Here is an 18,145-nt window from a genome sequence, read left to right as displayed (position 1 = left end):
TGGGTGGATGGATGGATGGGTGGATGGATGATGGGTGGGTGAATAGATGATGGGTGGGTGGGTGGATGGATAGATGGATGGGTGGGTGGGTGGATGGGTGGGTGGATGGATGGACAGATGGGTGGGTGGAAGGAAGGAAGAATGGGTGGGCAGGTAGATGGATAGATGGATGAATGGGTGGGTGGAGGTGAATGGGTGGGTGGATGGGTGAATGGGTGGGTGGATGGATGAAAGGCAGTCTGGAGAAGAAAAGGAACCAATTCTCCCCTGGAGTCTCAGGAAGAAATACAGCCCTTGACAACATCTTAACTTTAGTCCCACGAGACTCATTTCCAAACTTTTCTAACCTCTTGAACTGTAAGATAATGACTTTGTGCTGTTTCAAAGCATTAAGTGTTAATGTGTTACAACAGCAGTTGAAAACTAATACGGCACTTGACGTATGACAACTCCAAATTGAGACAAGACATGAGTCTAAAATACACACCTTATTTCGAAGACTTGGTATGATAAAGACGATTTCATTGATTCCCTTAATATTTTTTATGTTGATGACATGTTGAAACGATCACCATTTCATTATATTAGATTAAATAAAATTTATTAAAATTAATTTCTCCTGTTCTTTGTTCAGTGTGGATGTTAAGAAATTATACGTGCAGCTCACATGATACGTCTACTGAACATCCTAGAAGACTTCGCATTGCCCTGGTAAAGGGGCAGGTCCTACTCCCCTGTTGCAGCTGGGGATGGGGCCTCACGCTGGGTAAGGGAACCGCGCCCACCCACACACAGGCACACTGCGGATTGAGGACCTTGGTGGTGGGCGAGAGTCCTGGCCCCCTCCCCACTCCCGTCTGCCTGGGCTGAGCCTGGCCTCTGGGCCAGCCCGTGTCCCTGCTTCCCTGCTAGACGTGACTTCTATTTTTAGCAGCTGTACTAGCTGCCTCTGCACAGCTGGCTCCAAGGCCTGCTGGGTGGGGACCAGCCCCAGGCCTGCCCTCTCCCCGCCAATGGGGGTCTCAGGAGAAACCGACTCCCTGGCGCGGGGGCCTCTCAGAGCGCAGGAGCCAGCCTTGCGACATCTCTGGCACATAAATCCTATCTTCCTCTGCGTGTTTTCTGTGATGAGGCTGGGCTCAGCGGTCTCTCCGGGCTGGGAGAGGTCAGGGCAAGTCTGAGTGTTCCTCCCCAAGGCCAGAGCTGCCCAGGGAGGCGGGCAGTCACCAGCTCTCAGGGGGCCTTTCTCTGGAGTGTTTTCTACCTTGGAAAGTATTTTAAGCCAAGGAAAAGGAGAGGGAGGGAAGAAGGGAGGAAGCTGGATGAAGCTTAGCTCCAGGGTGTGCAGTTGACCTCTCCTGACGCAGCCTGTCCTGAGCGTGAAAGGACCAGCAGCCAGGGAAGGCAGCATGGCTGGAAACCCAGGCTGCCCTGTGGCTGGAGCTCGGACCCCGGCCCCCAGACCAGCCGGGCTCCAGTCTGCCTGTCTGCCCACCGCCCCCACTGCACCATCGGCCGCAGGGGGCGTCAGAGGGCCGTGGGCGTAAGTGCCCAGTGCTGGGTCAGGCGCCCAGGAGCCCTCCTCGGTAAACACTCGCTACGGTTACTATTTCCCCAGGGCTCAGTGTCCAAACATCCCACAGTTCATGAGGTCACTGCTCATCATCACCATTCAACAGATGAAGAGACCAAGGCTGAGGGAGGTGAGGTCAGTCTTCAAAGTCACGGCTGGTGAGGGGCAGAACTAGGAAGCTTTTGGTAACAGCCTTAGCAAGGTGTAATTAAGATATCACTCATATAGCCTACCGGAGAAGGCAATGGCAACCCACTCCAGTGTTCTTGCCTGGAGAACCCCAGGGATGGGGGAGCCTGGAGGGCTGCGGTCTGTGGGGTCGCACAGAGTCAGATACAACCGAAGCAACTTAGCAGCATCGGCGGCATATAGCCTACAGTTCATCCATTTAAGTGTGCAATTCAATGGCATTTATATATCTTTTTTCTGTTTCTTTGGTTGAACCCTAACTGATACAGTTACACTCTAGAAGACTTGTTTTTAGTTTTAAATAATGTTCTATTCTCTAAACATAAATTTGTTTTTAAATGGACAAAATACATGATCCTTTAAAATAATATAAATGTAGGGTGCATTTTATGAGAAGTAAGTTATACTTCAATAAAGCCATTTAAAATAATAATATAAATGTGATAGCTGCTCATTATTTTTATTTGTTTTTTTTTCCTCACTATTTTTAAATGGGAGAGACAAATAGAGAAAAGTGTCTCACTACTCAGAGGTAAATACTATTAACTTAACGGTGCATTTCTTGCCAGATACAGATAGATAAATATATACCAAATACACACACACACATGTACACACATCCACTCACAATCTTCAAATTGGTAACTGCAGAAAATTCTGAAAGAGATGGTAATACCAGACCACCTGACCTGCCTCTTGAGAAACCTGTATGCAGGTCAGGAAGCAACAGTTAGAACTGGACATGGGACAACAGACTGGTTCCAAATAGGAGAAGGAGTACGTCAAAGCTGTATATTGTCACCCTGCTTATTTAACTTATATGCAGAGTATATCATGAGAAACGCTGGGCTGGAGGAAGCATAAGCTGGAATCAAGATTGCTGGGAGAAATATTAATAACCTCAGATATGCAGATGACACTATCCTTATGACAGAAAATGAAGAACTAAAGAGCCTCTTGATGAAAGTGAAAGAGGAGAGTGAAAAAGTTGGCTTAAAGCTCAACATTCATAAAACTAAGATCATGGCATCTGGTCCCATCACTTCATGGCAAATAGATGGGGAAACAGTGGCTGACTATTTTTTTGGGCTCCAAAATCACTGCAGATGGTGATTGCAGCCATGAAATTAAGACACTTACTCCTTGGAAGGAAAGTTATGGCCAATCTAGACAGCATATTAAAAAGCAGAGACATTACTTTGCCAACAAAGGTCTGTCTAGTCAAGGCTATGGTTTTTCCAGTGGTCAGGTATGGATGTGAGAGTTGGACTATAAAGAAAGCTGAGCGCCAAAGAATTGATGCTTTTGAACTGTGGTATTGGAGAAGACTCTTGAGAGTCCCTTGGACGGCAAGGAGATCCAACCAGTCCATCCTAAAGGAAATCAGTCCTGGGTGTTCATTGGAAGGAGTGATGCTGAAACTCAAACTCCAATACTTGGGCCACCTGATGCGAAGAGCTGACTCATTTGAAAAGACCCTGATGCTGGGAAAGATTGAGGGCAGGAGGAGAAGGGGAAGACAGAGGATGAGACGGTTGGATGGTAACACTGACTCAATGGACATGAGTTTGGGTAAACTCCGCAAGTTGGTGATGGACAGGGAGGCCTGGCGTGCTGCAGTTCTTGGGGTCACAAAGAGTTGGACACGACTGAGCGGCTGAACTGAACTGAAAGTGAAAGTCGCTCAGTCGTGTGTGACCCCATGGACTATACAGTCCATGGAATTCTCTAGGCAAGAATACTGGAGTGGGTAGCCTTTCCCTTCTCCAGCAGATCTTCCTGACTCAGGAATCAAACCGGGGTCTCCTGCATTGCAGGTGGATTCTTTACCGATTGAACTATCAGGGAAGCAGCCATCCCCTAAGTGTCAGATAATTCAGCTTTTTCCCACTGTAATTAACAATCTCGACAACTCATTAGTGATACCTCTGATTATAACCAGATGCTTTGAAGTGCTATACCTGGATCAAAGATGTGAACACTTTTAGGGTTCTAGATATACACTGAAAATTGTTTTCCAGAAATGATATGCTAATTTAAATTTTCCCAAGTAGTATATTGTATTGAGGTATATATATCTCTCATCCAAGTGTTGCTATATGTGTTAATTTACTAGATGCAAAATGACATTTTAAATTTAACACAATTGCCTTTGTATCTGGGGAGGATAAACCTGTTTCATATGGTCAGTAACTATCTACATTTCATGTGAATTTTCTACACAAGCCTTGTTTCCAAATTTCTATGTACATGTTAGTATTTTTCTTATTAACTTATCACAAACATGGTAATAACTGTCATACTTATTGAATTTTTCTCACTTTGCTATTTGCTTTTCTGATTTCTTTCATGATTTTTAATACACTAAAGATTTTAATTTTTTAAATAGAGTTGTATTTCTTATTGTTTAAAATGTTCCCATCCAGATAAGGTATATAGTTGGTTAACAGTGTCACACTACCTTCAATTCCTTTGTTTTGAAAGTGCATTAGGGTTATGTAAGAGGTTATGATTAGGGAAAACTATGTGATGACATATATAAGAATTCTGTACTATTTTTGCAACATTATGTGAGGCTTAATTTTTTTTTGGCTACCCCATGCAGCATATTCAATCTTAGTTCCCAGACAAGAAATGGAACCTTCACTCCTGGCAGTGGGAGTGCAGTCTCAACCCCTGAGTCATCAGGAAAGTCCCTATGTGAGTCTTAAATTATTTCCAAACACAAGGTTAAAAATAATAAAGTTAAAAAAATGTTCATTTAGATTTTCATTTAAGGTTTATGGACTCATATTTTAACTCTTTCCTCCATCAGTAATTTATTTGATATTAAGTGAGAAGTGAGACTCTGACTTAATTCTTTCCCAGAATTAAGAAATTGGCTGGCCAATTGTCTTAGCCTTGAGGTCGAATCATTCCTCCTTTACCTGGTGATTTGGGCACCCCCCTTTGTTATACACTGAAGCCTGTAAATGATAAGGACTGTGTCTGGACCATTTTTGTTCTGATGCATTACCAGACCCATTGATAATGGATTCTGATGCATTATCCATTCCTTATAGCCTTACCATGCTGTTTTGATTATTACAGCTTCAGAGTATATTTTGAAATGTGACATGATAGGTGTTAGTTTCCTTCACACATCAAAGTAACCCTTTTTTAGTACTCATATTTTTCAACATTTTAAAATTCTTATTCTTCCAGTTGGAACAAACACAATAAAAAATATTTCAGAGATTTTTATGGGAGTCTCATGAAACTTGCAAATTACCCTGAGGAAAGCTGGCATCTTTACAACGTCCAGTTTCTATCCAAGACCACAGCAGGAATGGAGCTCTGTTTATTTGTTTATTTTTTATTTTTTTCTCAGAAAAGATTTGTGGCTGCCTTCTTATCAGCTTTTCACATTTCTTGTTAAAGTTAGTTATTGATGTGTTATGACTGACATTTTTTTTTAATTATGTTTTCCAATTGGAAATGTTGGTATGTAGATGGTATAGATATACAGGACAGTGGCTGTCTTTTATACCCAATCATCTTGCTGAATTTTCTTATTTATTCTAGTAGCTTTTTCAGTGAATTCTCTTGGTTTTCAAGATGGACAAAGATCCTCTTTAAATCAACATAATTTGTCTCCTTTACAATGGCAGTAACGCTCTATAGCCACACGGATCATTTGGTGGGTAAATATAAGGAAGTTACTGATCATCCTACTTCAGTTCCTTTATAAGGAAAAAAATGGAAATAATGCTAATATATAAAATAACTATCTATCTTGCTAAAGTGCTATGAGTTTTCAGTAAAATAAGATATTTACTCCAATTTCAGAGTCCTTAAGAAGTGGTAATCTTTTTCCTAAATCCTTGCTTCACATCTTACTGCAATGGCCAAAACTTTCAGATCAATGTTGAATAATGGTATTGGGTTTTATTCACTATCAAGTTCCTAATTTTGACTGGAGAGCTTCCAGGGTTTTAACCAAAGAGCCTGTTAATCAAGCACTCATGCCTCTAAAGCTGTTACATAAATGCAACATGAAAGCCACAGACTCCTCTTCAAGGCAACCTTAAATCTGAAAGCTCAAAACCTCTAACAAGTCTGTTATTTATACATCAATAAAGTTCAAACAAGAAAAAAATTTTTAAGGTTGCTGGAGGTTTCTGTGCCTTGTTTTCTTAAGGCGTTAGTTCCTTCCTTCAGGGGTCTTAGGATCTGAGTGAAGACAAACCCCAGGAGGTCAGAGTACCTTAAACCTTCAGAGGAGTTTCGCTCCCTCTGTAGGTGGGACAGAAAGGGCCCTGGACCTGTAATTCTTTCACTGGCTTTCGGATCCTGACCAGCTCTATGCTGGCTGTGAGACCCCGGCAAGTCCCATCACCAGCTCTGAGCTCCACCATCCTCATGGGCAAAGCTGGGCCGCACAGTCCCCACCAGCGGGGTTATGAGGGGCAGCGGGGATGACACATGGCAAGTCCAGGCACAGGCAGAGTCCCCGAATCTTAGCTGAAGCTAAGTGTGCTGGAGTGTGCTGGGGGATTGTGTGCTGGGTTTACTTAAGAGGAAGAATCCCGCAAGCCTTCTGCCACGAAGCTGTTTATTAGGTGTTCACTCATCAGATCCTCCCAGCGTCTATGTTCCTGGCACTGGGCTAGGCTCTGTGATCAGGGCTCCACATCCCGGCGCAGGGCGGAGGGGAGACGGTACATGAGCACAAATAAACGTGCCTCCCGCAGGACGGGGCTGGCAAGGGCCTAACGGGGGAGCAGCTGATTGCCAAGGGCCGCCCCGCCCGCCGTCCCCTGGGCGGGCCGGGGCCGCCCGCACCCGCAACCATATGGAAGGCATTGAGCGGCCGGAGCATTCCAAACGCGCGGTTCGGCTCTCCCAGGCGCCTTTTCCGGGACCTCACCAGGCCTTCTGCAGGCAGCCAGGGCCTCAGCGCCTGATAAGAGGGCCTCCTGGGTCTGCCTTCCAAGAGAGCGCGGCCAAGGCCAGCGGGGGAGGTGGAGCCGGGCGGGGGGCAGGGGGGGTGTCCTTGATGATCCATCTATTCTCCTCCACAGCCCCACCAGGGACTGGGGGGCGGCTGGAGAGAAGGGGCCGCTGGACCCACGAGCCCTGGGTTGCTTTGTTGTAGAAAGGTAATGTTGAACAACTGAGTCGACCCTACAAACTGTAGCCCGCCAGGCTCCTTGGTCCGTGGGAGTCCCAGGAGTACTGGAGTGGGTTGCCATTTCCATCTCTAGGGGATCTTCCCGCCCCAGGGATCGAACCCGAGTCTCCCGCATTGGCAGGTAGATTCTTTACCATCGGAGCCACCTGGGAAGCCCAGAAAAGTAATAGAAACATTTCAAATAAAAGTTCCAGAGTAGCCCACAGGGAACTCTATTCAATATTCTGTGATAAACCCTAATGGAAAAGAATATCCAGATTTTCCTTTCATCTTCTTTTTCATATTTCATATTTATATATGTCACTTTATATGTATATAAGTGAGTCACTTTGCAGACATGTAACTGAGTTTCTTTGCTGCCCAGCAGTAATTAACACAACATTTTAAATCAACTATACTTCAGTTTTTAAAAAGGAAATAAAAAAAATCGTAAAGTGGACATGTAGGGTGCCCCCAAGCTTTCTAAGCAGGTCTCCCTTAACTTGGTCTCCCTCCCCATCCTCGATAGAGTCAAGACTCTAGGGGTCCGGGACTGATTCTGGGCCTGTCACAGAGCAGTGTCACCTCATCCTTGACCCTCAGGGCTTGGTTTAATGAATGACTGGGTGAGGGATGGCTGAGCACCAGCTATGTCTGGCCATGAGTCCTGGGCTCATTTCATTTCCCTGACAGATGGCCCCTGCTTTAAGCATGGTCCCTGTTTACAGAGGAGACACCTGAGGCTCAGAACTGGAATCCAGGCTCCACCCTCCCCTCCGCTCCAGAGGTCAGCAAGCTGCCATGCGTCCGGACCAGGTTGAGGGCTTGTTAAAACAGAGTGCTCGGGGACCTCCTGGCAGTCCAGAGATTAGGACTCCATCCTTTCACTACCAGAGCTGAAGTTCGATCCCTGGTTGGGGAACTGAGGTCCCACAAGCCATTTAGCTGGGCCAAAAAAGGGAAAAGGAGTGCTGGTCCACCCGGATTTTTTTTTTTTTGGCTCAGTATTTCCGGAGTGGGGCCAGAGAATTCACATTTGTCACATGTTCCCTGTTAATGCCGATGCCCTTGGTCCAGGACATACCTTGGGAACCCTGCCTACACTATGGCACCCCCTCTGAATAAACGTTTAGTGATTAGGGAGACCTGACGCTCACCACTGGAATGTGTGGTGGGTGGCCACCCCTATACCGATATTATCGAGTTCTGTTCTGTCCCGCCCTCGGGGGAATGCTCCCCAACACAGTGCTACATGCTGTCCTCTAAGTGTCCTCCTGGACACTCGGGGACACAGACTTGCTAAAGGGAGGGTGCACCCACCAAGCAATTGTGATTGTCGATGATGAATTTTCTTCTGTAAGTGACCCCTGGGGGAGGGGATAGTCAGAGCCAAAAAGAGCTAGAAGGCTTGGAGGAAACTTCCCAAGGCTTTCAAAAAAAAGGATATACAGGAGTGGGGCTGGGGAGTTGAGCGATGGGGAAGGCAGGCCAGGGGCTGGGCATTCTAGAAAGAGGTGATGGGGCAGCTGCCGACCCGGACAGGAAGCTACTGCATCACCACTGAAACCAGGGATACCCTGGTCAGTAGAGAGCTGGGACAGAGAGTTGAGGAAATGGAGGGTTTCTCGGAATCTCCATTTTATTTCTCCATTTTATTTCCCCAGTGGATTCTTGTGGCTTATTGTTCAGAGTCTAGCGGACTTGAGCAGGGCGGGAGTACCCCCACCCATGCTGCACACCTTATTAATTAGGCTATTAAATAAAGACACAGGTACATGAGGGGGGGGTATAATTAATCATCACAACTGCCATTTAGGGTGTCTACTATGTACCAGGCACTTTATGTCCAAAACCTCAATCAGTCCTCCTAACGACTCCCAGAACATGGGTGCTGAGATTGTCCCCTTTTTTCAGACAAGGAAACTGAGGCCGAGAGAGCTGAAAGAACTTAACCGAGGCCCTAGTCGCTAGGAAATGACGGGGCTCCCGTCTCACCACCTCTAAACCGTTGCTTTGCTCTCTGCTATCCTGCCCCGCATTTCCTGAACACCTGCTCCGTGCCGGGCCATGGGTGGGAGCGTAGATGAATCATTCAAGTAGTTATCAATTCAACAAGCTCTTTTTTTTTTTTTCTTGTGGAGAACCTACTCTTCTGTAAGGGCTTCTTTATTTATAGCATGCCTTATTCCAGAAAGCACTTAACATAACTTCTTGATATACAAGGGAATAAAATTTTAGAGGCATGGTCATGTGATAAGGAACAAATGAAAACAGAAGCCGGGAAGGTCTGAGGAATCCAGGAGCGAGACAGGCGGACAAAGGGCAGCGCACGGGTCCTCTGCGTGACGTGGGGGACAGGCCCCAAATTGTCCTGAGCTTTCAAGCGGCCAAAATCAGATCCACGAGGTTCGGTGTTTGTGAGGTACCCAGGACTCAGGGGCTACAGTGAAGCCAGACCTTCCTGGGGCCCTGAGACCAGAGAGGCCTTCTCCTAGGGCGCTGGCCTGCGAAGCACACCGTGGACCCTCAGGAGCGACGTCCCCAAACGGCGTCCTTGCTGCCCGTACAGTGCAGGCCCCGGGCGCTGTTTCCTCTGCCCCCCACCCCGGCCCAGGTCCCAGAGCACAGCGCAGGGCGGGATGGCCCCCTCCACCCTCCAGGTTAACCCCCGCGCAGCCTTTATGGGAAACGTTTGGAACACACTGCCATGCCACTGGCTGCCCGCAGTCCTCAGGTAAGCTCCAATTTGGCCTGAGAAGTATACTTAAAAGATTTGGATTCGTTGTCAACTTTAAATGGTTAGGAAATTTCACCTAAAAAGCCAGACTGGAGCAGTCTATTTAAAAAAAAAAAGGAGGGCGGGAATTTGGCTGCCCGGGGCCCACATTCCCTAAGGATAAGAACTGGCTCAGGCTGAGTCGTTTTCCAATGAGCCCTGCACGGTTCCCTGCAGGCCCTTTTGTTTGCAACGAACCTGCCTGCTTTGCAAGTCTTCAGGAGCTTGCAGCCTAGGTTTGGGGTGTGTTGAGTCGTGTCAGAAGCAGTCAGTAACGGGTTTACAGCAGGGGGGGTCCCAGGCCCGGCCTCTGGGACCTGAGTGCGTGCAGGGGGCAGGCTGAGACACTCGGACAGGCGTCGAGGCACGGGGGTCTCTCCTGAGAAGCTCGAAGCCCGGGGGGCACGCCAGGTTCAGCACCACCAATCCAGATAAAGGGATGAGTAGTGTTCTTTCCAGTACAACTTCTGGCAAGTACACTGGGGCGGTGAGTTCACGACCATGAACTTGGCAGGTGCCCAGAGCGTAGCTCTTCCGAGTCGCCGGGGTTGGTCCTGAGGCAGGTGCTATGGGTCACAGTGGTGCTCGCCAGGTGTGAGGGGCATGGCTTAAAGAGGAGCACTTCCCCGGGCCAGCCCTGGTGCCGGCTGGAGACGCTGAGGCGAGGAAGACGCCCGGGACAGAGAAGAGGGCGGAGGCAAGTCAGTGGATCGTCAGGGAAAGCGCGACATGTACTCTGGGACCCCCCAGACGGTCCGGGGAAGTGCAACATGTACTCTGGGACCCCCCAGAGACCCCCTAAGCCAGTCTGGGGAGCTCAAACTGTCCACCACCCCATCCTCCAGAAGAGAGGCCTGGGCTGAGTTTGGGGAATAAATACCATCCAGCCACATAAAGAAGAAGGAGGAACATCACAGCCAGAGTGAGGGTACAATCCAAAGTTCTGAGAGGCCCCAGAGGGAGGCTGGGAGGAGACAGAGGGGAAGGCGGTCTGGCACAGCCCAGACAAGCGTAGGAAGGATATGAGACAAGACCACGGTGGTGGGAAGAGGCCAAATCACAAAAGGCCTTGCACGCCAAGCTTGGAAGAGGGAACTTGGCCCCGAGGCTCAGAGGAACTTCTGCAGGGTTTTAAGTCCAGGTGACATACAGATGAACAAATCCATAACGGGCTGGGGTTATCAAGGAGGGCTTCCTGGAGGAGGTCAGACTTGAACTGAGGGAGGGGGAGGATTTGGAAAGCTGGCAGGGGAGGAGAGGTGTGCGTATTCTGATCAGCTTGTTACAGTTAAAAGCTGCAAAACCCTCCCTCCCCCATGGCCTTTGAAACCGTTTGAATCACAAGCTGCCTGTGTTTAAAGATGTGTTTGTCAGTTATTTGAAAGCTGTGGTTTCTCTTTAGCTGATTCTGGGCCCCATCCTTTGACTAGGAACCAGGAAGGAATGAAGAACGCATCCTCTTGCCCAGAGAGCTAGTTATTGAAATACTGTGGGCCTCACCAGGGTTTATGGCGTCACTGAGCTCTATCATCCGACAGCTCCTAATTTCTAACTGGTCAAAGTTTTCAGTACATTTTTATGGGCCGTCCCAAAGCCAGCTGGAAGCTTTTTTTCCATAAACTCTCCCTGAGACAAGTAGCCAGGTTTCGCATATTAAAATTAAAACGTCAAAAGGTTGTTAAAAAAAATAAAATGCAGCTCAGCTCACACAACCCACATTGGAATCCAACAGCATCTGCCTGGTTTTTTCTGCAAAGCTGAGACTCAGGTCAGAAGATGATGTTAATCCCTCCATCACTTTATCCATTCACTTAACAAGCACTGGGGGTATTTACTGGGTACCAGGCTTGAGCAGGGCCCCAAGATCAGAAGATGTCTCAGGCACAATAACTCCATCCCTGGTGCCCTCTGGAGCTCAAAACACTCTGTCATTTACAAAGTGTTTTCATGTGTAATTTTGTACTGTTATTATTCCCCTTTTTTCAGAGGAGGACATTGAGGCTTGCAGAGGTTAGGTAACCTGCCCAGAGTCACAGTAATAGTAAGGGGTAGAACTTGACCTTGGGTCACGCACATGCAGGCTTCCCTGGAAGCTCAGACGCCTGCCATGCGGGAGACCTGGGTTCAATCCCTGGGTTAGAAGATCCCTTCGAGTAGGGCCAGGCAACCCACTCCAGTATTCCGGCCTGGAGAATCCCCACGGACAGAGGAGCGACCGAGTGACTAAGCACAGCACATCCACGTTCAGAACCTACGCTCTGCCACTCCACCCTGCCCGTTTTCAAGCAGCACCATCTAACAGTTGTTGGCTTAGGCTGAACGATAGCTCTAAGAGGTTTAGCTGCCACTTATAATCTGTCCAGTATCTGCCCTCGTTTTAGAACCTGATTTCTCCTCTGAGGGAATTCCCCCATTGTGAGGACAGAAGAAAACTAGCACCCACCTCCCACTGCACCATCACCATATAAGCCTAGTGAAGTCCAGTTCCTCCCCACCATCTCCTGCCTGGACAGTGGACGTGAAGTACACAACCTCCGCCAATCAAACATTCACTCCTGGGACTGACTCTTGAGTGAGTGAGGTGGAGGTCAAAATCACCGTCAGTAAGGACCCCAGATCAGCCTGTCTGCAGTATTCCCTTGGATGACTTCCTGCGGCTCTCAGACCTCTCAGCCCTTCAAACTGACACCAAGCTTGCTCTTCCATGGGATTCCATTCCCATCTGGGTCCTTCTAGCCTGTTAAGGATCAAGAGTGTAAAGAAAGAGGCTAAGGGAAAACCCGTGGGAATGAAATGCTGAAGGAACGAGGGGCTGGAATACACAGAAGGGCAGGAGAGAGAGGAATAAGGGGACCCAAGTATGTGCCAGGAGACACTCAGGAGATGGGCTGGGAGGGCCTGATCAGTGACCTGTTCTCAAGGCTCTGAAAGAGGGTTCATCAGTCAGGTTCTCCAGAAAAACAGAACTGCTGGGGGTAAATAGATATTGGTGCACAGATGCATGGATATATATAGATCCATGCTGTGCTGTGCTTAGACGCTCAGTCATGTCTGACTCTTTGTGACCTCATGGACTGCAGCCCACCAGGCTCCTCTGTCCATGGGGATTTTCCAGGCCAGAATACTGGAGTGGGTTGCCATGCCCTCCTCCAGGGGATCTTCCCAATCCAGGGACTGAACCCAGGTCTCCTGCACTGCAGGCAGATTTTCTTACCGTCTGAGCCACAAGGGAAGCCCAAGAATACTGGAGTGAGTAGCCTATTCCCTCTCCAGCAGATCTTCCTGACCGAGGAATCAAACTGGGGTCTCCTGCATTGCAGGTGGATTCTTTACCAGCTGAGCTACCAGGGAAGCCCATATAGATACATACATATGTAGATACAAAGATAGATTCATAGATAGACGATTGACCGATACATCTTCTTGTTGTTTAGTGGCTAAGTTGTGTCCGACTCTTATGCGACCCCATGGACCTGCCAGGCTCCTCTGTCCATGGGATTTTCCAGGCAAGAATACTGGAGTGGGTTGTCATGTCTTCCTCCAGGGGAATCTTCCCAACTCAGGGATCAAAACCGCATCTCCTGCATTGGCAGGCGAGTTATTTACCCCTGAGCCACCAGGGAAGCACAGATAGATACAATGATAGATATAAAATAAATACGTATATACGATTTTTAAAAGAAATACCTTAATTTTAAGAAACTGGCTCACAGGATGGTGGGCCTGCCAAGCCTAGAATCCATCAGGCAGGCTGACAGACTCAAACGCAGGCAAGAGTTGATGCTGTGGTCTTGACACAGTATTCTTCTGCGGGAAACCCGTGTTTGCTCTTCAGGCCTCCAAAGGGTTAGATGAGGCCCCCCCACACACTGTCAGGGTCATCTCCACTGACTTTTTTTTTTTTTATGTATGAACACTTTGTAAAGTCTTTATTGAATTTGTTACAATATTGCTTCAATAAGCAATTATTACAATTGCTTACAATATTGTTTTGGGTTTTTAGTCGTGAAGCATATCGGATCTTCGCTCCCTGATCAGGAATTGAACCCACACCCACTGTATTGGAAGGTGAAGCCTTAAGCACTGGATCACCAGGGAAGTGCCTTCCCTGACTTTGATGTTAACTGCACCTGCAAAACCCCTTTCCAGCCGCACCTAGACTCAAGTTTGATCACCTAATTGTGTGACAGAATTAACCCTCCTGGAAGGGTCATCCCAGGTTGGTACCTCCTGGGACTGTCAGAGAGGGATGACTGTGGACAGGACGGACCAGCATTGGGAGTGAGAGACACTCAGGTTGGCATCAGGTCGTCTCCTGGGTGCAGAAGAGGACACGGCTCCTCGGGCTTACCAAGGGTTCCTTGCCAAAGCTGAGCCGGTGGTGAAGGGTTTGTGCACAGATGACTCCTGGCTCGAGCCTGTGTTCTCCCTGCTTCCCCTTCAGCCCACACAGACAGAGCTCCTTGCTGCAGAGTCCCGTCCCTGCGTCTCCCTCTCCTGTCCCCCTGCCGCCCCCTACCCCCCGCCACTGGGCCACTTTATGTCTGGCTGCCTCAGCATCTCTGCTTCAGTTGCCTGTTCAAACAACCTGTGCCTGCCATTCCCACCAACCTAGGTGCCAGGGCCTCTTTCCTGGATGCCCTCTGCTCTGGATTCCCTCCCCACTTTCTCTAGCTGCCCCCGCACCCCGGCTGCCAAAACACACCCTGGGCCTTTTGAAGCATCACAGGTGGGATCCAGACCCCAGTGGTCTGAACCACATCAGAAATGAACAGCTCTTGGGCTTCGCTGGCGGCTCAGTGGTAAAGAATCCACCTGCCCATTACAGGAGACACGGGTTCGAGCCTTGATCCGGGAAGATCCGATGTGCTGCGGAGCAACTAAGCCCGTGCTCTGGAGCCTGGGAGCCGCAACTACTGAGCCCACAGCTACTGAAGCCTGTTAGCCGAGAGCCTCTGCTCCCCAGCGAGGGAGGGCGCCGCAGTGAGAAGCCTGACCACGGCAACTGGAGAGCAGCCCGCACAGCGACGGAGACCCAGTACAGCCAAAAATAAAATAAATAAATACACTTTAAAGAGTCAGGTTTCTTTAAAAATTAAAGTGAAATGAACAGCTCTTGGCTCACAGGCTCCTTGCTCAGGGCGTCTCCCACACAAATTGGGCTCCATCCATGCGGCTCTGGCCCAGGTGTTTCCTGGCCATGGCAGGAGGTATCTGGGATCTTGAACTGTAATCTTGAAAGGGGCAGCTGTAAAACACAGATCCAGGTGGTCCCCGCCTAGGCCCAAAGATTGGGGAGCAGAACAGATCGCAGAGTGAATGAGAGTTTCTTCTGAGAGCAGCAAAAGAGCAACGATGCTCTTTAAACCACAGTAGACACACAGCCTCTCCAAGCTGATTGTCACCTAGACATGCCCCCACCCAGGCAGGGACGCCCTCAAAAATTTACAAGAATGTCGCATATCACAGAACACTCAACCAGAAGGGTTTAAAAATAAATTTTGGCAGTAGGAAAACTCGAGAAGACCGCTGGAGATCTGACAAGAGCAACAAGACATAAATCTCTTCAGCAGGGAGGCAGAAACTTTGACCAAATTATGGCTCATTGACTGATTTACCGCTTGACCTTAAACAAGTCTTTTCCTGGATGACCTTGAGCAAGCCTCACCTGCTCTCCCCATACCAATCTGCCCATCTGAACATGAGGAGTTGGGAACATGACTTGGAAAGTCCTTTCCAGTTGTTGTGGAAAAAATCATTTTAAATTGTAAAACATTAATTTATAAACCACAAAGTTACTAAAATAACATCAAGGCAAAATTTACCCCTTCACAAGACTAATATTTAAGGAGTTATTTTGTTTTAGACAATTATTTAAATATCACCCAAATGTCTATGAAATGGAGATGAGTTAAACTATAATAATCCATACAGTGGACTATAATCAGACAAATTTAACAGTATATACAGTGAAATACATTGCAATAGTTTTAGTTCCTTTTTGCTTTTTGTTAATGATGTAGCTATCAACAAACTGATGTAGAGATAGTCCCAAAATGTTTCTATAAAACATTTCTATAAATTACAAAGTGAATAAAGGTGGGAGTAGAATAGTTTGCTATTACATTTGTATTCACAAAAGGAAGTGTTTTTTTTTTTTAGAAATTGACATATAGTTGACATAAAAGTGTATTAGTTTCCTGTGTACAATGTAATGATTTGGCATTTGTATGTGTTGTGAAATGATGGACACAGTAAGTCTAGCTAACATCCATCTGCATGTGTGGTGCTGAGTCATGTCTGATCCTTTGGGACCCCATCAACTGCAGTCGGCAGGCTCCTCTGTCCATGGCGATTCTCCAGGCAAGAGTACTGGAGTGGGTTGCCATGCCCTCCTCCAGGGGATCTTCCCAATTCAGGGATTGAACCCAGGTCTCCCGCATTGCAGGTGGATTCTTTACTGTCTGGGCCACCAGGGAAACCCAAGAATACTGCAGTGGGTAGCCTATCCCTTCTCCAGGGGAGCTTCCCGACCCAGGAATCGAATCAGGATTTCCTGTCTTGCAGGCAGATTCTTTACCTGCTGAGTTACCAGGGAAGCCCTATCCATCTGCATATATAGTTACAATTGTTTTTTTCAATACACAAAATATCAGTTTTATTCCTATACATTAACAATAAACTATCCAAGCAGGAAATCAAGGAAACAATCCCAATTATGGCATCAAAAAGAATAAAATATTTAAAATTAAACTGTACCAGAGAAGTGAAATACTGGTATGTGGAAAGCTACAAAATATTGATGAGTGGAATGAAAGACACATATATATGGAAAGTCATCCTGTGTTTATGTACTGGAAGAATTAATATTATCTAAATATCTATACTACTCAAGGTGGTTATATTTTGTCTCCTTCATGAAATGCCCAGCAAGGGGTTTGACTTCCGGGGACCAGGTCTTGTCTGTTTCCCATCTGCTCTTCGTGGAGCTGGGCGCTCAGCCGAGTTGATAGATTCATGGATTGCTTGAGTCCAGAAAAGATGCCTTGTAAATATTGGAATTCACTAATAAATGCTCATCTGTGTTTTAATGTTCGATAATTTGAAAGACATCTTTACTCCCCCCACAGAAGGATCTCCTGTAAAAGGGCATAGATTAACAAGAGAACCGGCACCTAGCCTTGGACTAGAATTCTATGTGCTTGTCTATTTAGCTCTCTTTTATAATCACACCAATCAAAAGCTCAGACTGAATGTGGTGTGCTATGCTCCATGGCTTCAGTCATGTCCGGCTCTTTGCGAGCCTGCGGGCAACAGTCTGCCAGGCGCCTCCGTCTGTGGGAGTAATAGGTGGACCTAATTCATAAAAAGAGAAGGAAATGGCAACCCACTCCAGTATTCTTGCCTGGGAAGTCCCACGGACACAGGAGTCTGGTGGGCTACAGTCCATGGGATTGCAAAGGGTTGGACACAACTGAGTGACTAAGCCAATTCGTGAAAAAGAAAAGACCAAACAACTCTTAAATAATAAATGCGGTGTTTCAAGGATCAAATCTTTATATAAGATCATTTGCAGAGAAAGAGTAGAAACTCTTTCTTCTAAACATTATGTTTTGACCAGTGAGAAAATCTAAAGCAGAGATTGGAGAAGTGACTTACTCAGGGTGAAGGAGAAACAAAGCTTAGAGTAAGTTCATAAAATCAAACACTTTTTTTTTTTTTAAAATCAAACACTTTTGTAGTCAGAGGCACTTTAGAGATCATTGGTATTTACTCAGGACTGACTGCTCCTTGTCAAGAGACCATTTTGTTCTTTTTTTTTTTTCTTTATTTTTATTAGTTGGAGGCTAATTACTTTACAATATTGTAGTGGTTTTGCCATACATTGACAGGAATCAGCCATGGATTTACATGTGTTCCCCATCCTGAACCCCCCTCCCACCTTCCTCCCCATCTGTCCTTTTTTTAATAATTTTTATATGAAAACATTCATTTTAACAGTATTTTTATAGAAATAAAAATGAAAACACAATGAGAAGTAAAAATACAAAGTTTTTATTGGAAAAAAATAAAATTTCTGACAATACTGAGTGTTGGTTGGTTAGATATATTCATTGGAAGGACTGGTGCTAAAGTTCCAATTCTTTGACAATCTGATGAGAAGAGCCATCTCATTGGAAAAGACCCTGATGCTGGGAAAGATTGAGGGCAGGGGGAGGAGAAGGGGTTGACTGGGGATGAGGCGGTTGGATGGCATCACCAACTCAATGGACATGAGTCTGAGCAAGCTCTGGAAGGCAGTGAAGGTCAGGGAAGCCTGGCGCGCTGCAGACCACGGGGTCACAAAGAGTCGGACAGGCCTGAGCCACTGAACACCACCCGAGACTGCCGCAGTGGCCTGTCGATGCATCTGTGCACCAGCCCTGTGCTGGGTCTGGGCTTCCCAAAGCCAAAG

At 47.1% G+C, this 18,145-nt stretch overlaps 1 long non-coding RNA gene across 2 annotated transcripts; it reads left to right on the top strand.

Moving 5' to 3' along the window:
- Positions 1 to 9,211: 9,211 nt before the first annotated feature.
- LOC122431901 lies at positions 9,212 to 14,758 on the top strand. 2 transcript variants are annotated; one of them, XR_006266662.1, is made up of 3 exons: positions 9,212 to 9,648; positions 13,694 to 13,909; positions 14,519 to 14,758. It is a non-coding gene; the product is annotated as an uncharacterized LOC122431901 (long non-coding RNA). The 2 variants fall into 2 exon arrangements; XR_006266661.1 differs by having other exon boundaries at positions 13,694 to 14,758.
- Positions 14,759 to 18,145: the final 3,387 nt, after the last annotated feature.

The sequence above is a fragment of the Cervus canadensis genome, chromosome 30, assembly GCF_019320065.1.
Source record: "Cervus canadensis isolate Bull #8, Minnesota chromosome 30, ASM1932006v1, whole genome shotgun sequence".
NCBI lineage: Eukaryota > Metazoa > Chordata > Mammalia > Artiodactyla > Cervidae > Cervus > Cervus canadensis.
Note: the sequence above shows the minus strand (reverse complement) of the source record. Positions and strands in the feature narration are given on the sequence as shown.